A 25148-nucleotide genomic window follows, 5' to 3' on the forward strand; every position below is an offset into this window, starting at 1 on the left:
ACAGAACAGATGCAAGTGAGTTGTTTTTCAAATGAGGGTCCACAGTACTATGTTAATTAATTTAGTTAAACGTAACAATAGGGCAGCATTTCCCAAATTCCATTCTAGGGACCCCAAAAGGTCTTTGGCCTAGCACTATACAACTGATTCAAATAATCAACTCATCAAGCATTGAATATTTCTAAAATCAACTGTAGTGCTAAGACAAAAAACTGAAAGTTCACCCCTTGGGGTCCCCAGGACCGACTTTGGGAAACTCTGGCATTGGGGATGTTCCTATGAGACGCAGGGTTCTAAACACTTTAAGACAACTTCTGACATTTCCTCCTAAAACAAAAATAGGAAAATAAACACAGAACAAATGAAAGCAGGTTAAAATACCAAAACAAAGCTACATTGTGAATCAGTGCACAGTGCCCTGGGCCTACCAGTCAGTGCCAGTGACCATAAAGCAAACAATCCATTTTCTCAAAGGCTCATTTCATTAGAATTCAAAGACGTGTGCACTAGAAAACAAGCCAACAGTCAAGTCAACTAATCACAATGGGGAGCATCTGTTGGTCATTACAGTAGCGGAGTGTTGGCTGTGCCTCTACCAAGATACTGGTTCAAAGAACCTGATGATCATTGTCTGACAGCGCCTGCACTGATCTGTCTCGTATCTCACAAAGGGTCATGGTATAGATCAAAAGAGGTCCGGCTACAACGGCTGTCCAACATTAAAAACATTACCTAGGTGACCGTCTGCTGAACCCCATTTTCTGTCCCATAAAAGTTGAAATGTATCTGTTTTAGCCGCCACATTTGGCTAAGAGGTTGTGCTTCAAAACACCCGATTTCAAGTTTGACAATGGACACTAAAGCTAGCATGAATTTGTCCAACATTAGTCTGCTAGCTGGGCCGATCACTGAAAAGATTATGCTAACGAACCAGCTACTTACTTAGTGCTGCACACACAATGGGTATGTTAGTGAATTTGTTCTGTGCATTCGTAAATTCAGAGAGTGTTGTCAGATTGTTCGTTCTGTTCGTTCTGCTAACTGGCTAATGTTGGTGACAACAATTTAACTATGCTTTTTTGCAGATATTTACTAACAGCGGCCATATGCAACAGGTGTTGAGCGTTCGTACATTCATCAGTTATTCTGCGCTCTGGCACGCTCAGACGAGAGTGCTCTGAAATCGGAGTAGATAGCTCTACTTTGTAAATTCACTCTGGCTAACTAGCTACAGTAAAACTAATAATAGCCAGAGCTTTTAATGGCTTAAAAAGGCAATTATTTGTGCCAGGCTTCTATTTGAGCCAGACGTCTATTTCCTTAATGAACACAGCTTTTGCTCATTTGCATAGTTAGTTAATTGTTTAATCCCAGCATTTTCATTTCCTGCACTAATGTGTTACACACAGTCACACAGTGTCACATTTCTTTTATCTTAGTATGCCGGTTCTGTACGCGAAGTTGGCAACTGTGTTTTGTGCTTGCCAGTTAGCTAGCAGTTCTCCGCTATTAGCAGCCAATGGCTAGCAGTTTCTTATTGCCGATAAAAACTGATAGCCATAACTATTTAGAGTCATTACTGAATTAAACATTAAACCCGGTAAACAATGTATGGTAACCTCAAACAATTTATATTTTTATATTTTTATTGAACAAGGAAAGTCAGTTATGAACAAATTCTTATTTACAATGACAGCCTACTGGGGAACAGTGAGTGTTAACTGCCTTGTTCAGGGGCAGAACAACAGATTTTTACCTTGTCAGCTCGGGGGTTTAACAGTATGTCAGAAAACTACACAAAAAAAAATATATTAACTCAACATGTAAAGTGTTGGTCCCATGTTTCATGAGCTGAAATAAAAGATAGCATACATTATCCAAGAACAAAACAATCTTATTTCTCTCAAATGTTATGCACAAATTTGTCCACATCCCTGATAGTGCCAATTTATCATTTGCTAAAATAATCCATCCACCTGACAGGTGTAGCATATCAAGAAGCCGATTTAACAGCATGATCATTACACAGGTGCACCTTGTGCTAGGGACAATAGATGTCTCAAATTGAGGGAGTTTGCAATTGGCATGCTGACTGCAGGAATGTCCACCAGAGCAGTTGCCAGATAAAATAAATTACCACAAGTAACTATGCCAGCCCAGGACCTGGCTTCTTCACCTGCGATATCATCCGAGACCAGCCACCCGAACAGCTGATGACACCGCGGGTTTGCACAAACAAAGGATTTTTGCACAAACAAACTCTCTCAGGGAAGCTCATCTGCCTGCTCTTCGTCCAAACCAGGGTCTTGACCTGACGACTGCTGTTCAGCGTTGTAACTGACTTCAGTGGGCAAAGGCTCACCAAAGTTGGCCACAAGCACACCGGAGAAGTGTGCTCTTCACAGATTAATCCCGGTGTCAACAGTACCGGGCAGATAGCAGACAGCGTGTAGTTTGCTGATGTCAGCGTTGTGAACAGAGGGCCCCATGGTGGAGGTGGGGTTATGGTATGGTGTTTGCCGATGTCAGCGTTGTGAACAGTGCGCCCCATGGTGGAGGTGGGGTTATGGTATGGTGTTTGCTGATGTCAGCGTTGTGAACAGTGCGCCCCATGGTGGAGGTGGGGTTATGGTATGGTGTTTGCTGATGTCAGCGTTGTGAACAGTGCGCCCCATGGTGGAGGTGAGGTTATGGTATGGTCAAGTAACAAACAATTGCATTTCATCTATGGCAATTTGAATGCACAGAGATACCATAACAAAATCCTGAGGACCATTGTGGTACCATTTATCACCTCATGTTTCAGCATGATAATGCACGGCCCCATGTTGCAAGGATCTGAACACAATTCCTGGAAGTTGAAAATGTCCCAGCTCTTCCATGCCCTGCATACTTACTAGACATGTCACCCATTGTGTATTTTTGGGATGCTCTGGATCGATATGTACGACAGCGCGTTTCAGTTCCAGCCAATATCCAGTAACTTTGCACAGCCATTGAAAAGGAGTGGGACAATATTCCACAGGCCACAGTCAACAGCCGGATCAACTCTATGCGAAGAAGATGTGTCATGCTGTATGAGGCAAATGGTGGTCACACTAGATACTGACTGCTTTTCTGATCCACACCCCTGCCATTTTTTTAAGGTATCTGTGACCAACAGATGCATGACTGCATTCCCAGTCATGTGAAATCCATAGATTAGGACCTAATTAATTTATTTCAAATGACTGATTTGATTATATGAACTGTAACTCATTCAAATCTTTGAAATTGTTGCATGTTGCGTTTATATACAGTTGAAGTCGGAAGTTTACACACCTTAGCCAATTACATTTACACTCAGTTTTTTACCATTCCTGACAAATCCTAATAAAAATTCCCTGTTTTAGGTCAGTTAGGATCCCCACTTTACTTTAAGAATGTGAAATGCAAGAATAATAGTAGAGAGAATTATTTATTTCAGCTATTATTTCTTTCATCACATCAGTGGGTCAGAAGTTTACATCAGAGGTCAACCGATTATGATTTTTCAACGCCGATACCGATTATTGGAGGACCCAAAAAAGCAGATACCGATTAATCGGCCGCTTTTTGGGGGGGGGATTTATTTGGAATAATGACAATTACAACAATACTGAATGAACACATATTTTAACTTAATATAATACATGCATAACATCAATTTAGCCTCAAATAAATAATGAAACATGTTCAATTTGGTTTAAATAATGCAAAAACAAAGTGTTGGAGAAGAAAGTAAAAGTGCAATATGTGCAATGTAAGAAAGCTAACGTTTAAGTTCCTCGCTCAGAACATGAGAACATATGAAAGCTGGTGGTTACTTTTAACATGAGTCTTCAATATTCCCCGGTAAGAAGTTTTAGGTTGTAGTTATAGGACTATTTCCCTCTATACCATTTGTATTTCATTAACCTTTGACTATTGGATGTTCTTATAGGCAATTTAGTATTGCCAGTGTAACAGTATAGCCTCCGTCCCCCTCCTCGCTCCTCCCTGGGCTCGAAGCAGGAACACAATGACAACAGCCACCCTTGACGCAGCGTTATCCATGCAGAACAACTCCAAGTCTAACTACTCCAAGTCTCGGAGCGAGTGATGTTTAAAATGTTATTAGCGCACTCCGCTAACTAGCTAGCCATTTCACTTCGGTTATCCCAGACTCATCTCGGGAGTTGATAGGCTTGAAGTCATAAACAGAGCAATGCTTGACGCACAACGAAGAGCTGCTGGCAAAACGCACAAAGTGCTGTTTGAATGAATTATTTCGAGCCGGCTCCTGCCTACCACGTCAGATACTTGTATGCTCAGTGAGATTATATGCAACGCAGGACACGATAGATAAACTAGTAATATCATCAACCGTGTAGTTAACTAGTGATTAAGATGGATTGTTTTTGATAAAATAAGTTTAATGCTAGTTAGCAACTTACCTTGGCTTACTGCATTCGCGTAACAAGCAGGCTCTTGTGGAGTGCAACGAGAGGCAGGTAGTTATAGCATTGGACAAGTGAACTGTAAGGTTGCAAGAATGGATCCCCCGAGCTGACAGTGAAAATCTGTCGTTCTTGGGATCACGCAGCCGTCGCACCATAGTATGTTCATCTCTAGGAGACAGAACGCGTCTCCTTCCTGAGCGGTATGACGGCTGCGTGGCCCCATGGTGTTTATACTTGCGTACCATTGTACAGATGAACGTGGTACCTTCAGGCGTATGGAAATTTCTCCCAAGGATGAACCAGATTTGTGGAGGTCTTTTTTCTGAGGTCTTGGTTGATTTCTTTTGATTTTCCCATGATGTCAAGCAAAGAGGCACTGAGTTTGAAGGTTGGCCTTGAAATACATCCACAGGTGCACCTCCTATTGACTCAAATGATGTCAATTAGCCTAAAGCCATGACATCATTCTGAAATGTTCCAAGCAGTTTAAAGGCACAGGCAACTTAGTGTATGTAAACTTCTGACCCACTGGAATTGTGATACAGTGAAATGTTCTGTCTGTCAACAATTGTTGGGAAAATGACTTGTGTCAGGCACAAGTCGATGTCCTAACCGACTTGACAAAACTATAGTTTGTTCACAAGAAATTTGTGGAGGTGTTGAAAAACAAGTTAATGGCTACAACCTAATTGTATGCAAACTTCCAACTTCAACTGTATTTTTGTTCAGTGTAGCTAGCTAACATTACAACGGTAAGCTAAGCAGATGATCAAGTTGAAGTCATTGCACTGGAGACTGACGTCCTATAGCACATCATTTATGCAAGAGAAAGCCACCGCTTTGTTTTTATTTTCTCACAACGGCAAACTATTAAATCACTGTCACATTTGTAATAATCTCTCTAGTTATTCTGCCTATTTCATGGAGAGTCATACGAGAACGCAGTGATTATGTTTTCATTGTTGAATGGTAGATACTCGGGAGTATTCAAATACTTAATATATAAAACTTCCACATCCTACTAGACAGATCGGTTGAGGGACGAGCGTTGCGTAGGAGTAACGCCATCTGACGTAAGACTATGTCTCATGAGGTCTTAAATATGCATCATTTGAAAAAAGGTCCGTCTGCCCTGACTGGCTAATCATTCTCCAGGTTGAAGCAGCCTTGCAGAATCAGGCGGTGTTGTGAGTTAGTCCCAGCACAGTAAATGGCTCTAGGAGATGCCTTTCTCACATATTAATTAATAAATTCTGCCAAATACTTTCAATTATTCATGAAAGTTCATAATTCATTCTCCTCCACTTCTTCCCTAACGTACAGAAGGTGAAGAAAATGTAAACTTGTTGAAATACACAAAATGCCTATGAGCCAAATGCCATTTCTTTCAGTAATGCAGTACACATGAATAGTCAAAGATCTTACATGTGGTGTAGTACAAAAAGTACTATAACTTTGTATTTGTTCACAATGGACATCTCTTTGAGAACTAATAAACTCAAAGCAAATCCATATTGAGCAGCTAGACAGTTCAAGTACCCTGGGCAACAGCCCAAATGGGCAAGCTCCTCCGACTACCCTATTTTAGTTCCTCATTTTGAAATAGTCAATCCATTTGCACTGGAAACCCAATATTGTATTTCCTTCATTCGATGTGATCCAATATCGGTGCGAACTTCGAACCCAAGTTTTGACAGGGGATATTTTGTGTTAAATTAGCCAGATCAAGCCCCAAAGGTTAGAATGCCTGCTGAACAGGCTGCTACTAGCATACCACTGGCACACAACCCAAACGGCAAGTGACAGGTACAGGCACTTCCACCTCTCACTTAAGCACAGGGTGCTTTGTCTTATTAGGGGAGGGAGGCCGAGTGTTCACTCTTCGCCCCTTGTTTCAGTGCTGAATGCTCCTCCAGGAGACCTGCTACCTCCGCCATCCAAATCAGTCCACCTCCCACCCAGGATGACAGTAAGCCTTGTCCGAGACAGAATGTGGCAGGAGGGAACCTCTCTCCTGTTTCTGGAGCGTGAGGGAGCTTGATGCCTTCTTTGTCCATTAAAATAACCATCAAATTGATCAGTAATATAGTGCAGACATTGTTGATGTTGTATATGACTAATGTAGCTGGAAACAGCTGCCTGTTAATGGAATATCTACATAGGTATACAGAGGCCCATTATCAAACACCATCACTCCTGTGTTCCAATGGCACATCGTGTTAGCTAATCCAACTTCATCATTTTAAAAGTCTAATTGATCATTAGAAAACCCTTTTGCAATTATGCTAGCACAGCTGAAAACTGTTGTTCTGATTTAAAGAAGCAATTAAACTGACCTTCTATAGACTAGTTGAGTGTCTGGAGCATCAGCATTTGTGGGTTCGATTACAGGCTCAAAATGTTTCTTCTGAAACTCATCAGTCTATTCTAGTTCCGAGAAATGAAGGCTACTCCACGTGAGAAATTGTCAAGACACTGAAGATCTCATGCAATGATGTGTACTACTCCCTTCACAGAACAGCGTAAACTGGCTCTAACCAGAATATATTAGTGTCTAGTTTGAGAAACAGATGCCTCAAGTCCTCAATTGGCAGCTTCATTAAATAGTACCCGCAAAACACCAGTCTCACCATCAACAGTGATGTAGCTTTCTAGGCAGAGTTGCAAAGTAAAAGCCATACCTCAGACTGGCCAATAAAAAGAAAAAGATTAAGATGGGCAAAATAACAGACACTGGACAGAGGAACTCTGTCTAGAAGGCCAGCATCCCGGAGTCGCCTCTTCACTGTTGAGACTGGTGTTCTGCGGGTACTATTTAATGAATCTGCCAGTTGAGGACTTGTGAGAAGTCTGTTTCTCAAACTAGATACTAATGTACTTGTCCTCTTGCTCAGTTGTGCACCGGGGCCTCCCACTCTTTCTATTCCGGTTAGAGCCAGTTTACGCTGTTCTGTGAAGGGAGCAGTACAGTGTTGCCAGTACAGTGTTGTACGAGATCCTTTTATATATATTTTTTTAACCATTAACAATGTCTACTCTGTATTTCTGATCAAATTGATGTTATTGTAATGTACAAAAGAAATTGCTTTTCATTCAAAACCAGGACATTTCTAGGCGACCCCAAACTTTTGAATGGTAGTGTACAGTCCCTGAACAGGACGCTCATCAGGATAAAAGACAAGTTCTTACCCTTTTCCAAACGGTGGGGGTTCTCTTCCTTAAAACAAAATCTCCAGCCACAGTGCGGTGGTACTCTCTCTTCTGAAAGAGCATCAGATATGAACAGGCTTCAGGTCAGGGGACCCTGGTGTATTTGGTGATATAGACTAATGTTCCTCACAGACACACCAGACAGGCACGCCTAGAAAAACACAGAAGAAGAAGACAACATTTATTAAATGAGATGTATGCATGACAACAACAACAAAAAAATAGGTCCTCTGTAGCTCAGTTGGTAGACTGAAACTTGTAATTCCAGAACAGTGTGTTCTATTTTCAGGAACACCCATATGTAAAAACTGTATGCATAAAATGTATGATAAAATCATCTGCTAAGTGGCATATTATATTAAAAGAGTCTGGAACATACAGAGCCACATTGGTTTAAGAGTAAACCCCCTTTGTAGATCATTATGAAACAGGGGGGGGTTAGCCTACACACCACCAGTCATGCTAATAGCCTGTATCAGATTGAACAATGTCACTTTTATGAAAAATACTTATGAAGATGTCAAATTTACATTCAAAACCATTGAATTACACATTTGATTGTACTGTGACGTTTTAACGTGATTGACAATATTCACACTGTACAGCCAACTGTGAATCAACATTACAGCAACAACACTTAATTATGTAAACACACTGGGGTTTGAGATAAAGGAAAGGGTACCACTTCAAAAAGAGCACTTACCAGATTACAATTGGGTCAACTCACTACTAAGCCCATCTCCTGTGGAATGTGCATACTAGTGCAGTATTGAGAATGAAAGCGTGATCGGGAATATAAAAAGATATGTCAAACGCCCTTATTCATCATCTTGATAAATACACATTACCTGACCGAGTACTATTCAAAAATCAGTCTAACTCCAACCAGTTGTGTGCTGGCCAGCTCACTGTTGGTAGAGCTTGTGTGGCAATACTGAGGAACATACAGCTACTTCCCAGAGGGAGGGAGGGATTGATCGACACACCTTTCCTAAACGACATGCTTCCTTTGTGGTAATAGTGAGCCCACGTCTTTTCGTATGTGCTATATGATTTAGGTTCTCATAGAACTAAGTAGTCCTCTCTAGGAATCCTCTATAGAACTAAGTAGTCCTCTCTAGGAATCCTCTATAGAACTAAGTAGTCCTCTCTAGGAATCCTCTATAGAACTAAGTAGTCCTCTCTAGGAATCCTCTATAGAACTAAGTAGTCCTCTCTAGGAATCCTCTATAGAACTAAGTAGTCCTCTCTAGGAATCCTCTATAGAACTAAGTAGTCCTCTCTAGGAATCCTCTAAAGAACTAAGTAGTTTGATATGTCTGACCATTGTTTGAATCTGCTCCCCATATTTCCCATTCAGAGAGAACAAATCCTCAGTCTAGTCTATCTGGAAAGGAAATGCTCAACATTTTCAAAGAGGGATTTTTTTTTTCTCCCTGGGTTGTCGTGGGAAGAATGTGGAGGAGTAACCATTGGAGGAGGAACCATTATCATTTCTGTACTGTGAAATGGTCAATCTTTCTGACAGTGGTTTGTGTTCAAGGCCGGTGGTGTTTTGGATTGCTGTTTATTTGCAAACATAGTTTTGAATAGTCTGATGGCTGTAAGCGGCAGCCTATATTTGTAGGGATAGAGAGAGAATTTGGGATAGTAGTCATATATTTTTTGGAGGGCCCAGAATGTATACTCCTCATATCCTGAAACCAAGGCCAAAACAATCATACTATTTTACTGACTGTTGACAGATCATGTCAGAGCGCACAGCTGATGCTAATGGTTTTGTTATTATTGTTGGCAGTTTGAGCCTGTCCCCTTCTCTCACCTACAAAGGGTTACGATACTCTAACAATGACGGATGCCAACCCCAAATAATGGGGTTCTAGCCCTGAACAGCCGAAATAACCCTCCCAATTCCAAAAGCTACCCGTATCCCACTCTCTCCCACAACGGAATAAGTATATATATATTTTTTTTAATCTTCTGTGCCCACTGTCCGGGCTGACATGTGATGTGCAACGTAAAGTTGTCACCTTGAGGAGGCATGCTGGCTAGTTGTCAGCAGGTCAGGTAGAGAAGATCTTGTGGTCTCAGGAAACTGCCAGCAAGTGACTTGATATGGACATGGGGAGACTCAATTGAATTTCCTTGATTCCTCAAGTTTCTCTCCACCTTCCCAAAACCCAATGGATGAGAAGAAAGGAGGTCCCTCCCCTCTGACCTTCTCATTCAATGGGTTTTGGGAAGGTGAAGAGAGAAAAACATGAATCAATGAAATGCAAATGAGATTCTCCCATAGACATGCTGACCCCTGACAGACCTTCTCCCTGAGACAACAGTGTTCATTTGCAAAATCTCTTCTGTTATTCCAACCAGGACTGGGGTTGTGAAGTGATGGATGTTATCAATGTGGCTTTATAAATATATATAAAATCAAAGAAACTGAGAGAGTCATATTGACAGACACGGCAGGATAATACGACCCGCATGACAATTCCAGACATGAAAAGCCTATACAATATGCATGCATAGAAATGCAATCACATTTGTGGAAGGAATGAAGGTAGAAGGAATCATAATTCAATGGGCTACTCATTTAATTTTCCTCCCTTGCTTTTTTTCTCACACACACACACACACACACACACACACACACACACACACACACACACACTTGCAAAAGAGATCATCCTAAACCAGATTAAATAAATGCATTTAAGAGAGGCAGGAATTGGAGAAAGAATTTCACTGCTCTGTGGAACTGCCAAGGAGCATATCGCCCAGAGAATCCATCCATGCTAATGTACTTAGCTATCTATGTGGTGCTCAGTGAGGCAGCACGTGACTTGCAACAATTATTTATATTCTGTTTATATTCTAGAGATGGTGTAAATTCCTCTATATTAAGTCTGTACATTTAGCCTATTGCTAGCATCACTACTTCACCGAGTCAAATCCGGGTATGTGAAAATGTACTTCGCAAATAAAGCTTATTCTGATAGAGCCACCCAAAGGTTTGGTCTCAGGATCAGCCCCAACACTTAACTGGCTGCTCCTCAAACGTGCTCTGAACTCATCTCACATGCCAGTCCTCAATGCACACAAAGGTCATTTTCACACAGTTCTGAGCTAATGCTCGAATTAGGGTTTGATGAATTGTTTCTCCATTTGGTCCAGATCGTTTTACATTCTATACATACATAGTAAAACTGAATTGGCTTCCTATTTCGCAACAAAGCACCCTTCACTCATGCTGTCAAACACCCTTGTAAAACTGACCTTCCTACCAATCCTCGACTTTGGCACTGTCATTTACAAAATAGCCTCCAACACTCTACTCAGCTAGATGGATGCAGTCTATCACAGTGCCATTCGTTTTGTCACCAAAGCCCCTTATACTACCCACCACCGCAACCTGTATGCTCTCGTTGGCTGGCCCTCGCTTCATGTCCGTTGCCAAACCCACTGGCTCCAGGTCATCTATAAGTCATTGCTAGGTAAAGCCCCGCCTTATCTCAGCTCACTGGTCACCATAGCAACACCCACCCGCAGCACACCCTCCAGCAGGCATATTTCACTGGTAACCACCAAAGTCAGTTCCACCTTCGGCAGCCTTTCCTTCCAGTTCTCCATTGCCAATGACTGGAACAAACTGCAAAAATCACTGAAGCTGGAAACTCATATCTCCCTCACTAACTTTAAACACCAGCTGTCAGAGCAGCTCACAGATCACTGCACCGGTACATAGCCAATCTGTAAATGGCCCATCCAACTACCTCATCACCATATTGTCATTTATTTTGCACACCAGTATCGCTACTTGCACACTCAACTTCTGCATAACTATCACACCAGTGTTTCATTTGCCATATTGTAATAATTGCGACACTATGGCCTGTTTATTGCCTCATCCACCTTATCCTACCTCATTTGCACACACTGTATATATACTTTCTCTATTGTATTATTGACTATGTTTGTTTATTCCATGTGTCCAAAGCTAGAATATGCATATAATTAGTATATTTGGATATCCTACCGCAAGCTCTGAACCTTTACACCGGATCATCGCAACTAGCTAGCTGCAATCCGAGTGGCTACTCCTGGCTAACGTCTCTGTCCCAAAACAAGCACCAATTAGCCTTGAGCTAGCCTCGAGCTAAGCCCATCTCCCGACTAGCCGAAGAGGCCCAAACAATACCTCTTTTGCCAATTGGCCTGGACCCTTTACTGCCGACACGGAGCCCCGCCGATCCATCACGACTGGTCCGCCGACATAATCGTCCGAGGTGGTTTCAACAGGCTTTTTCGTTGCGACATCGCCAAAGATCCATCTGCCGGCCAAGGCCCGCGAGCTTTCTGAAACGCTGTGTCTCCAGCTCACCTAGCGTACTAGAGCACCTGTAGCATACTCCTGGGCTACAATTACCCGGGCCCACGACCGGTCTGTCGATGTCACCGCATGAAGAGGAATAAACAGACTCACCCCATCGCGACGTCCCCCCAAAGGTTAACTCTCTAGCCGTCGCCATCTCCCTGCTTGCTAATTCGGCCTGCTAACGGCTAGCTTGTCTAGCCCGGGCCTACGAACTGTTAGCTTGTTAGCACAGGCCTGCTAACCATCTGAATCACCACATCCCAAACACTCTGAACCCATTTACTTTCTATCTCTTTTTGATTTTTATTTTGTTTATACCTTCCGGAAACCTGCCTCACCCACTGTGGTACGGAATTGGCTGTTACTTTTAATTTTTATTTTATTTTTATGACACACTCAAGAACCTCCAGACGCTAACCAGCTAACTAGCTACAAGCTATTTAGTCATTGTTAGTTTTTTTTTAAACCTGGATAACACTCGCCAGCCCAGCCCCCCTGCCCCATCCACCGCTGCCCCCTGGACACTGATCTCTTGGCTACATAGCTGACGCACGCTGGACTGCCCATTAATCACGGTACTCCATTCTGCTGGTTTGTTTCTGTCGGCCCAGTTGCCTAGTCAACGCCATTTTACCTGCTGTTTGTTGTGCTAGCTGATTAGCCTCGCCCACTGTTTTTAGCTAGCTTTCTCAATTCAACACCTGTGATTACTGTATGCCTCGCTGTAGGTCTCTCTCAAATGTCAATATGCCTTGTATACTGTTGTTCAGGGTAGTTATCATTGTTTTAGTTTACAATGGAGCCCCTAGATGCACTCTGCATACCCCTGTTACCTCCCTTGTCCCACCCCCCCACACATGCGGTGACATCACCAATTACAACCAGCATGTCCAGAGATACAACCTCTCTCATCATCACCCAGTGCCTGGGCTTACCTCCGCTGTACCCGCACCCCACCATACCCCTGTCTGCGCATTATGCCCTGAATATATTCTACCATGCCCAGAAACCTGCTCCTCTTATCCTCTGCCCCCAACGCTCTAGGCGACCAGTTTTGATAGCCTTTAGCCGCACCCTCATACTACTCCTTCTCTGTTCCGTGGGTGATGTGGAGGTAAACCCAGGCCCCGCATGTCCCCAGGTACCCTCATTTGTTGACTTCTGTGATCGAAAAAGTCTTGGTTTTATGCATGTCAACATCAGAAGCCTCCTCCCTAAGTTTGTTTTACTCACTGCTTTAGCACACTCTGCTAACCCTGATGTCCTTGCCGTGTCTGAATCCTGGCTCAGGAAGGCCACCAAAAATTCAGAGATTTCCATACCCAACTATAACATCTTCCGTCAAGATAGAACTGCCAAAGGGGGCGGAGTCGCAGTCTACTGCAGAGATAGCCTGCAAAGTAATGTCATACTTTCCAGGTCCATACCCAAACAGTTTGAACTAATAATTTTAAAAATTACTCTCTCCAGAAACCATTCTCTCACTGTTGCCCCCTTTCTACCGACCCCCCTCAGCTCCCAGCTGTGCCCTGGACACCATTTGTGAATTGATCGCCCCCCATCTAGCTTCAGAGTTCGTTCTGTTAGGTGACCTAAACTGGGATATGCTTAACACCCCGGCAGTCCTACAATCTAAACTAGATGACCTCAATCTCACACAAATCATCAAGGAACCCACCAGGTACAACCCTAACTCTGTAAACAAGGGCACCCTCATAGACGTCATCCTGACCAACTGGCCCTCCAAATACACCTCTGCTGTCTTCAACCAGGATCTCAGCGATCACTGCCTCATCGCCTGTATCCGCCACAGAGCCGCAGTCAAACGACCACCCCTCATCACTGTCAAACGCTCCCTAAAACACTTCTGTGAGCAGGCCTTTCTAATCGACCTGGCCCGGGTATCCTGGAAGGACATTGACCTCATCCTGTCAGTTGAGGATGCATGGTCATTCTTTAAAAGTAACTTCCTCACCATTTTAGATAAGCATGCTCCGTTCAAAAAATGCAGAACCAAGAACAGATACAGCCCTTGGTTCACTCCAGACCTGACTGCCCTCGACCAGCACAAAAACATCCTGTGGCGGACTGCAATAGCATCGAATAGCCCCCCGTGATATGCAACTGTTCAGGGAAGTCAGGAACCAATACACGCAGTCAGTCAGGAAAGCTAAGGCCAGCTTCTTCAGGCAGAAGTTTGCATCCTGTAGCTCCAACTCCAAAAAGTTCTGGGACACTGTGAAGTCCATGGAGAACAAGAGCACCTCCTCCCAGCTGCCCACTGCACTGAGGCTAGGAAACACGGTCTCCACCGATAAATCCATGATTATCGAAAACTTCAATAAGCACTTCTCAACGGCTGGCCATGCCTTCCGCCTGGCTACTCCAACCTCGGCCAACAGCTCCGCCCCCCCGTAGCTCCTCACCCAAGCCTCTCCAGGTTCGCCTTTACCCAAAACCAGATAGCAGATGTTCTGAAAGATCTGCAAAACCTGGACCCGTACAAATCAGCTGGGCTTGACAATCTGGACCCGCTATTTCTGAAACTATCTGCCGCCATTGTCGCAACCCCTATTACCAGCCTGTTCAACCTCTTTCATATCGTCTGAGATCCCCAAGGATTGGAAAGCTGACGCAGTCATCCCCCTCTTCAAAGGGAGAGACACCCTGGACCCAAACTGTTACAGACCTATATCCATCCTGCCCTGCCTATCCAAGGTCTTCGAAAGCCAAGTCAACAAACAGGTCACTGACCATCTCGAATCCCACCGTACCTTCTCCGCTGTGCAATCTGGTTTCCGAGCCGGTCACGGGTGCACCTCAGCCACGCTCAAGGTACTAAACGATATCATAACCGCCATCGATAAAAGACAGTACTGTGCAGCCGTCTTCATCGACCTCGCCAAGGCTTTCGACTCTGTCAATCACCATATTCTTATCGGCAGACTCAACAGCCTCGGTTTTTCGGATGACTGCCTTGCCTGGTTCACCAATTACTTTGCAGACAGAGTTCGGTGTGTCAAATCGGAGGGCATGCTGTCCGGTCCTCTGGCAGTCTCTATGGGGGTGCCACAGGGTTCAATTCTCGGGCCGACTCTTTTCTCTGTATATATCAATGATGTTGCTCTTGCTACGGGCGATTCCCTGATCCACCTCTACGCAGACGACACCATTCTATATACTTTCGGGCCCGTCATTGGACACTGTGCTATCTAACCTCCAAACGAACTTCAATGCCATACAGCACTCCTTCCGTGGCCTCCAACTGCTCTTAAACGCGAGTAAAACCAAATGCATGCTTTTCAACCGATCGCTGCCTGCACCCGCATGCCCGACTAGCATCACCACCCTGGATGGTTCTGACCTTGAATATGTGGACACCTATAAGTACCTAGGTGTCTGGCTAGACTGCAAACTCTCCTTCCAGACCCACATCAAACATCTCCAATCGAAAATCAAATCAAGAGTCGGCTTTCTATTCCGCAACAAAGCCTCCTTCACTCACGCTGCCAAGCTTACCCTAGTAAAACTGACTATCCTACCGATCCTCGACTTCGGCGATGTCATCTACAAAATGGCTTCCAACACTCTACTCAGCAAACTGGATGCAGTCTATCACAGTGCCATCCGTTTTGTCACTAAAGCACCTTATACCACCCACCACTGCGACTTGTATGCTCTAGTCGGCTGGCCCTCACTACATATTCGTCGCCAGACCCACTGGCTCCAGGTCATCTACAAGTCCATGCTAGGTAAAGCTCCGCCTTATCTCAGTTCACTGGTCACGATGGCAACACCCATCCGTAGCACGCGCTCCAGCAGGTGTATCTCACTGATCATCCCTAAAGCCAACACATCATTTGGCAGCCTTTCGTTCCAGTACTCTGCTGCCTGTGACTGGAACGAATTGCAAAAATCGCTGAAGTTGGAGACTTATCTCCCTCACCAACTTCAAACATCAGCTATCCGAGCAGCTAACCGATCGCTGCAGCTGTACATAGTCTATAGGAAAATAGCCCACCCATTTTCACCTACCTCATTCCCATACTGTTTTTATTTATTTATTTATTTTTCTGCTCTTTTGCACACCAATATCTCTACCTGTACATGACCATCTGATCATTTATCACTCCAGTGTTAATCTGCAAAATTGTATTATTCGCCTACCTCCTCATGCCTTTTGCACACATTGTATATAGACTGCCCAATTTTTCTACTGTGTTATTGACTTGTTAATTGTTTACTCCATGTGTAACTCTGTGTTGTCTGTTCACACTGCTATGCTTTAGCTTGGCCAGGTCGCAGTTGCAAATGAGAACTTGTTCTCAACTAGCCTACCTGGTTAAATAAAAAATAAAAGAAAACACTGAAGTTCCTAAAACTGTTTGAATGATGTCTGAGTATAACAGAACTCATATGGCAGGTGAAAACCTGAGAAAAATCCAACCCGGAGGTGGGAAATCTGAGGTTTGTAGTTTTTCAACCCATTGCCATTCCAATATAGTGTCTGTGGGGCCATTTTGCACTTCCTAAGGCTTCCACTAGATGTCACCAGTCTTTAGAACCTTGTTTGATGCGTCTACTGTGAAGGGGGGGCCGAATGAGAGGGGATTGATGGCAGATTGCCATGAGCTCATGACGCGCGGTCATGTGAAAGTTAGCTTGCGTTCCATTGCTTTTCTACAGACAAAAGAATTCTCGGGTTGGATCATTATTGAAGATTTATGATAAAAACATCCTAAAGATTGATTCTATACTTCGTTTGACATGTTTCTACGACCTGTAATATAACGTTTTGGACTTTTCATACGACCTTTCGGCTGGATTTGGTTACCAAACGCCCTAACAAAAGGAGGTATTTGGACATATATTATGAACTTTATCGAACAAGTCAAACATTTGTGTAACTGGGATTCCTGGGAGTGCATTCTGATGAAGATTAAAGGTAAGTGAATATTTATAATGCTATTTCTGACTTCTGTTAACTCCACAACATGGCGGATATCTCTTTGGCTGTTTTAGTCTTTGGGCGCCGAACTCAGATTATTGCATGATATGCTTTTTCCATAAGGTTTTTTGAAATCTGATACAGCGGTTGCATTAAGGAGAAGTTTATCTAAAGTTCCATGTATAATAACTATCTTTTATCAATGTTTATTATGACTATTTCTGTAAATTGATGTGGCTCTCTGCAAAATCACTGCATGTTTTGGAACTACTGAACATAACACGCCAATGTAAAATTAGATTTTTGGATATAAATATGCACTTTATTGAACAAAACATACATGTATTGTGTAACATGAAGTCCTATGAGTGTCATCTGATGAAGATCAAAGGTTAGTGATTCATTTGATCAATATTTCTGCTTTTTGTGACTCCTATCTTTGGCTGGAAAAATGTCCTTCTGTAGCACAGTTGGTAGAGCATGGCGCTTGTAACGCCAGGGTAGTGGGTTCGATCCCCGGGACCACCCATACGTAGAATGTATGCACACATGACTGTAAGTCGCTTTGGATAAAAGCGTCTGCTAAATGGCATATATTATTATTATTATTATTATTTCTGTGACTTGGTGGTGACCTAACAATCATTTGTGGTGCTTTCGCTGTAAAGCCTTTTTGAAGTCAGACAATGTGGCTGGATTAACGAGAATATTTATCTTTAAAATGGTGTAAAAAAACTTGTATGCTTGAGGAATTTTAATTATGAGATTTTTGTTGTTTTGAATTTGGCGCCCTGCACTTTACTGGCTGTTGGCGAGGTGGGATATCCCAGAGGTTAAATCCATCTATGATTATAAAGAAACACAACTTGTGTCATCTTCATTACTTTCGATTTGCTCTTCCAACAACATATGGGAGGAAACAGCGCAATACCTGCTCTAAGTGCTAGGTGAAGTCTATATTCAATAGCCTATATCCCCAGTACAGCCCCAGTCTCCCCTAATCTGTATCAGATGTGCTCAGAAATGTGCTGCTGTCAAAACCATTACTATTCTGGTTCTTCTCCTTTGTTTGAACCTGAATACTTTCTGACTTGCAGCAAACCACACCACTGTACAAATTGAATCTGACCAGGACCACCATTTAATAAACCACATAGGTAGTGTGTTCACTTTACACCAGTGCAAACAAACCAAGCGGGCGAACACACCAGAGTTCGGAAAAAACGTTCCAAACCAATTCGGTGTGAAAGCCCCTTCCGTAGTGTTTTCCACAGAACTCTGAGACATGGCAATAATTTCATGACATTTCGTGACCATAACAACAGATTATGAAGAATGCAAAGCTGAGTGAAGGACACATTATAATTGTGCTATGACTACCATTGCAAAATGAAAGTCATTTATCTTTGTTGTCTTTTTCTATAGCCTCTTTGATCGTTATGCGATTACATTGTGGTTTCTGTAACTTCCCCACAAACCCAATCATTTTATTTTGATAATGACCATCTTTTTTTAGTCATGGCAAAGCATTAGCCTAATTCTGTCCCGATATAACAAAACGTCTTTGTGGAAAAAAAAACAAATTAATTAAATGCAATCTTTTCAGCAAAAGCTTAATAAAGAGCACAGTTTTGAGCCGCAGCCGCTTCTATCCTTTAGGAGCTTTTAGTGCTGATAGAACTGGGATCATGGAGGATGAGCCAGGTAGTTTCCAGTCTTTCACTTTGTGATCATCTTCACATACATTCAAAAGTTTTAGAACACCTACTCATTCAAGGGTTTCTTTATTTTTACTCTTTTCTACATTATAGAATAATAGTGAAGACATCAAAACTATGAAATAACCCATATGCAATCATGTAGTAACCACAAAAAAAAGTGTTTAATAAATCAAAATGTATTTTCTATTTGAGATTCTTCAAACAGCCACCCTTTGCCTTGATTTCAGCTTTGCATTCTCTCAACCAGCTTCACCTGGAATGCTTTTCCAACAGTCTTGAAGGGGTTCCCACATATGCTGAGCACTGGTTGGCTGCTTTTCCTTCGCTCTGTGGTCCGACTCATCCCAAACCATCTCAATTGGGTTGAGGTTGGGCGATTTTGGAGGCCAGGTCATCTGATGCAGCACTGCATGACTCGCCTTCTTGTTGAAATAGTCCTTACACAGCCTGGAGAGTGCATTTTGGGTCATTGTCCTGTTGAAAAACAAATGATAGTGGTACTAAGAGCAAACCAGATGGGATGGCGCATCACTGCAGAATGCTGTGGTAGCCATGCTGTTTAACTGTGCCTTGAAATCCACAAATGAACTTTTAACAAGGCACACCTGTTAATTGAAATACATTCCAGGTGACTAACTCATGAAGCTGGTTGAGAGAATGCCAAGAGTGTGAAACGCTGTCAAGGCATAGGGTGGCTACTTTGAAGAATCTCAAATATAAAATGTGTTGGGTCTAGCGGTCGACCGATTATGATTTTTCAACGCCGATACCGATTAATTGGCCGATTTTTAAACATGTATTTGTAATAATGACAATTACAACAATACTGAATGAACACTTATTTTAACTTAATATAATACATCAATCAAATCATTTAGCCTCAAGTAAATAATGAAACCTGTTCAATTTGGTTTAGATAATGCAAAAACAAAGTGCTGGAGAAGTAAAAGTGTAATATGTGCCATGTAAGAAAGCTAACATTTAAGTTCCTTGCTCAGAACATGAGAACATATGAAAGCTGGTGGTTCCTTTTAACATGAGTCTTCAATATTCCCAGGTAAGAAGTTTTATGTTGTAGTTATAGGAATTATAGGACTATTTCCCTCTATACCATTTGTATTTCATTAACCTTTGACTATTCAATGTTCTTATAGGCACTTTAGTATTGCCAGTGTAACAGTATAGCTTCCGTCCCTCTCCTCGCTCCTCCCTGGGCTCGAACCAGCAACACAACGACAACAGCCACCATCGAAGCAGCGTTTTCCATGTAAAGCAAGGGGAACAACTACTAGAAGGCTCAGAGCGAGTGAAGTTTGAACGCAATTAGCGCGCGCTTAACTAGCTAGCCATTTCACTTCGGTTACACCAGCCTCATCTCGGGAGTTGATAGGCTTGAAGTCATAAACAGCGTAATGCTTGACGCACAATGAAGAGCTGCTGGTAAACACACAAAAGTGCTGTTTGAATGAATGTTTACGCACCTGGTTCTGCCTACCACCTCTCCGTCAGATACTTAGATACTTGTATGCTCAGTCAGATTATATGCAACGCAGGACACGCTAGATAATATCTAGTAATATCATCAACAATGTGTAGTTAACTAGTGATTATGATTGATTGTTTTTTATAAAATAAGTTTAATGCTCGCTAGCAATTTACCTTGGCTTACTGCATTCGCTTAACAGGCAGTCTCCTTGGGGAGTGCAACGAGAGAGGCAGGTCGTTATTGCGTTGGACTAGTTAACTGTAAGGTTGCAAGATTGGATCCCCCGAGCTGACAAGGTCTGTTCTGCCCCTGAACAAGGCAGTTAACCCACAGTTCCTAGACCATCATTGAAAATAAGAACGTGTTCTTAACTGACTTGCCTAGTTAAATAAAGGTATATAAAAAAATAGTTTTGAAAACATGAAATCGGCCCTAATTAGGTCATAGTTTTGTTGAAGTCTTCACTATTATTTTACAATGTAGAAAATAGCAAAAATAAAGAAAATCCCTGGACTGAGTAGAGTCCAAACTTTTGACTGGTACTGTATAATCACCAACTCCATAGTGTCAGCCTGGAAGTTGTAATTACACATGGACGTTAAAGCTTAACCCCTAGACACACCAAAATAAAATAACCACTGCATTTTCCCTCAGAAAAAAAAAACAATGGATAAAAGAGAACCTCTACTGGCAACTTCACCAAAACAGTTTAAAACAACATAGTTACCATATAAAACCATACAAACAGCTAGCTCCCATATATATTTTTTTATTTTATTTAACTAGGCAGGTCAGTTAAGAACAAATTCTTATTTGACAAAATTGTTATTTGACTGCCTACCCCGGGACAAACCGACGCCAGGCCAATTGTGCGCCGCCCTATGGGACTCCAGATCACGGCCGGTATAAAATAGCTAGTTACCATATAAATAAAATAAAAACAGTATAAAAATATTACATGAAGCAGAAACACCTTAGGGTTCCTCTAAAACAACACTACCTACATTCCTGTGCTGTGAGAATGAAGGTTTTTAGTTAGAGAACATTTTAGCCCTCGCTTCTCCTGAATAGGTCAAGACTGAGGCAGCAGCTGAGGTAAAAGCGACCTAGATCAAGAACTAACGCATGGATGAAGCGGATTCTGGAAGGGAGGTTAGATGCATGTATGAGGAGTTCACTGACAACTGGCCTAGATGCTCAAGATTAAAGAGCCAAGCTTACAGGAGTGCAGCTCATCGTTTACATTCATGTCCCCGAACAACAAGCTCTAAGCCAGGCAATCTGTGTGTGTTCCTCTGAGCCAAAGGGCCATGTCCTAGTACAATCTCAGAAAATGTAGATGACCTTCAACAACTCAGAGTTGCTAAAAAACAGTGTCCTATAAATGAGAGATTGATTGCAGCTCACGTTTAGTGCCCCGTGCCATGTCGGCTGAACATAATACTTTGCCAGTTCTTCTCACAGAACCTTGATCGCCCCGTTATCTCACAACAGAGCTAGTCTGCCTTCTTAACATGTGTATCATATCGTAAGTAGTAAGTAATGCAATGTTAACTGATTGTATTCCAAAGTAAACATTAAAACAACATCCCAGAAAGCAGCCTCGTGTGTTTGTGCCTGATAAGTGGAGCTAGTTTCCCACCTGAGGGGCCCTGAGGCAAATGAAGAAAATACATTTTTCCTTCCTTCCAGGTTGCACATTCAATCTCTTCCCCATACAGTCCCAGACAACAGATGGAAACAGCAGGAGAAATTACACACACAGCACCAGTGTCGCGCTATATCGGATGTGCACGTGGGTGCAAGGCACTGGAAACTAGAGCAACAAAGGCAGACACTTAAAAAGTTCAGATTGGGGGGGGGGAGAAAACAGTCCTGGCATCAGCAGTTCTGCAGCACAGAGAACAGGCTTCAGGCTTTAACAAAATCAGGGCTAAGATCCTTATTATCTTATAGACTAGAGGAAGACATGCGAGTCTGCAGAAAAGCCCAGCCCCTGCTTAGACATATATAGGCCTAGTGCACCTAAACACAAGCTTAGGCTGATCATATTGTGCTGCTAGGGAAAACAGTGTTTATTCCACAAGCAAATAGAGTTGCCAGCCTAATAGAAAAAGTAGCCAGCCAGGCTCCCCCTGGCTAGGGGGGTGGGTCCAGCCAACCAGAGTTTGTCTAGAATGTCATTGTATACTGTAACATTAAGATTTCCCTTCACTGGAACTAAGGGGCCCAGCCCGAACCATGAAAAACCACCACAGACCATTATTCCTCCTCCAAACTTTACAGTTGGCACTATGCATCGGAGCAGGTAGCATTCTCCTGGCATCCTCCAAACCCAGATTCGTCTGTCGGACTGCCAAACGGTGAAGCGTGATTGCGCTGCTCCAGATACCAATATATTTGGGCTGCTACACTGCACATTATTACATTGTACACTTTTTGCCTGTGAACATCTGTTCTAAGCTTGTACACCAGTCCAGCTGACGCTTGGTATTGCGCATGGTGATCTTAGGCTTGTGTGCGGCTTCTCGTCCATGGAAACCCATTTCATGAAGCTCCCGACAAACAGTTCTTATACTGACGTTGCTTTCAGAGTCAGTTTGGAAATCGGTAGTGAGTGCTGCAACCGAAGACAGGCGTTTTTCATGTGCTACAGCACTCAGCCATCCCTTACTGTGAGATTGTGTGGCCTACCACTTCGCGACTGAGCCGTTGTTGCTCCTAGATATTTCCACTTCACAGTAACAGCACTTACAACTAACAGGGGCAGCTCAAGCAGGGCAGAAATTTGACAAACGGACTTGTTGACGGTGCAAAGTTAAGTCACTGAGCTCTTCAGTAAGGCCATTTAACTACAAATGTTTGTCTATGGAGATTGAATGGCTGTGTGCTCGATTTCATACCCCTGTCAGCAACGGGTATGGCTGAAGTCGCCGAATGCACTAATTTGAAAGGGTGTCCACATACATTTGGTCATGTAGTGTAGTTTCACTTGGTCTAATGCTAACTAGAGTTCACCCAAATCTGGGGAAGTAGATAAAGGGCAAATAAACAATTTATATGGGATGTGCAAATTCATGCCCTCTTCCTCAGTGTAAAGAAATTTGACTGCCACCACAGCATACACACGTATCAGGAGGTGGGACAGACTGACAGGGAAACACTGCTGGTGTGACAGTCAGAAAATTTTATTTTACTTGGCAAGTCATTTAAGAACAAATTCTTATTTACAATGACGGATCTTTACCTCGTGAGCTCGGGGATTCAATCTAGCAACCTTTCAGTTATTAGTCCTGCGCTCTAACCACTAGACTACCTGCCGCACCCAACATCAACACTTAGATTACATTTCTTAAGACTAACTGTTGTTGCAAAGGGAAATAATGAACTAGAAATGTATGTCCTTCATGTTACAGTAGGAGAGACAGGGATGCAAACTGCTGAGGGCCCAAAAAGGGGACACTTTTTTGTTGATGCACTGAAACATGAAAAATCCCTGCTTGCTGGAAAATACAAGAATATCATCTAAATGATCAGTCTGCGTAAATTAAAGTGGTTTCTGTGAACCTAAATCCCAGCAAAAAAAATAAATAAATGTTATTTGTTGCCTAGACTTTACTGCAAATGACAAGTCTTGAGAAAAAAAAACAATAGATTGATATTGCAGTTAGCCATGACAGCATTTATAATAGAACGCGCTTGTGACCACATACATAAATATTGCACTTGTGGGGGTAAAAAACATCTTATAGTAGATATAGAATGAAAAAAAATGCATTCTATTATAGTGGCCACTATAGATATAGATCAAGCGCACAAGGCTACATGTGTGCAAAAATAACATTCACTGAGTTTAAAAAAAAAAAGAAAATAGAGTCCCCCCTCAAACACATGTTACTGTCAAGTTAAACAACAACAAAAAACTATATTTGGGCTGCTACACTGCACATCATTACATTGTACACTTTCTGCCTGTGGACATCTGTTCTACAATGTGCCAGCATAAGTGAGAAAGAGGAAAAGTGTGTGGTGTTCCTTTCACCTCTATAGTGGCATCCAGCTTAATCCAGGTCCAGCTCCACTTGATCCCTGAATCCACTTGTTCAACAAGCAATGCCTAATTTTCACCTAATTCTAGTGGTCACACGGGGTGGCAGGTAGCCTAGTGGTTAGAGCGTTGGGCCAGTAACCGAAAGGTTGCAAGATTGAATCCCCGAGCTGACAAGTTAAAAATCTGTCGTTCTGCCCCTGAACAAGGCAGTTAACCCACTGTTCCTAGGCAGTCATTGAAAATAAGAATTTGTTCAACGAGGCAAGCTGGACTTGCCTTGTTAAATAAAGGAAAAATAATTAAATGAATTCACCCAATTCTCTCATTCTGAAACTGAACCACATACTGTAGAGGGAAAACATTAGTTAACAGCTAGTGGTTAGTTCGTCAGCTAGTTCACATTGCCAGGGTCCAGTAAGCAACTAACGAGTTAACTTGAGGAACGGCAAGGAGTCGTATATCAGTTAATACTATAGCAAATTGGTTAGGTTACTAACGTTAGCTAGTGTTACAACCTCATATGAGTGAACGTTCACGGTCTGACTTTATTAGCAAGCTAATAAACACCATAAACGCAATTATTTTATCAGATAAATTGGCTAACGTCGCTCAACATCTCTGGCTAGCTAACGGACAATTCAATCCAGATAAGCAAGGATTGCCTCAAACTTTCCAAATGCCATTAGTTGTTCGGTTACAGCTCATGAAGTACGCTTCATCACCTTCTCACCAGTCTTCCTAATCGTTCAGTGGACACGCTGCTGTAACTGGGAAGCAGACTTTCCAGAACGAGCGTTGATGCTGTAACTAGTAAGTTGGTTGTCTCTTCTTTCTTCAGTCGGGTGCTGCACTGCATTATGCTATGTCAATGATTGGCTGTGCCTTGGATACAGCTGC

General features: G+C 42.6%; 1 protein-coding gene across 5 annotated transcripts in view; it reads right to left on the reverse strand.

Moving 5' to 3' along the window:
- Window positions 1-25148, reverse strand: part of LOC124006838 (bifunctional heparan sulfate N-deacetylase/N-sulfotransferase 1-like) — a 140699-nt gene that overhangs the window by 101133 nt on the left and 14418 nt on the right. For 3 of the 5 annotated variants that reach the window (XM_046317022.1, XM_046317026.1, XM_046317021.1), the window contains exon 2: window positions 7650-7821. The exons of 1 other annotated variant lie outside the window; for it this stretch is intronic. The gene's annotated coding sequence lies outside the window, so the exon portion shown is untranslated. Of the gene's footprint in view, window positions 1-7649; window positions 7822-8373; window positions 8924-25148 lie in introns of those variants that run through there. One more of the 5 variants, XM_046317023.1, reaches the window with a different exon arrangement.

This window comes from Oncorhynchus gorbuscha, linkage group LG20 (assembly GCF_021184085.1).
Source record: "Oncorhynchus gorbuscha isolate QuinsamMale2020 ecotype Even-year linkage group LG20, OgorEven_v1.0, whole genome shotgun sequence".
Classification (NCBI taxonomy): domain Eukaryota; kingdom Metazoa; phylum Chordata; class Actinopteri; order Salmoniformes; family Salmonidae; genus Oncorhynchus; species Oncorhynchus gorbuscha.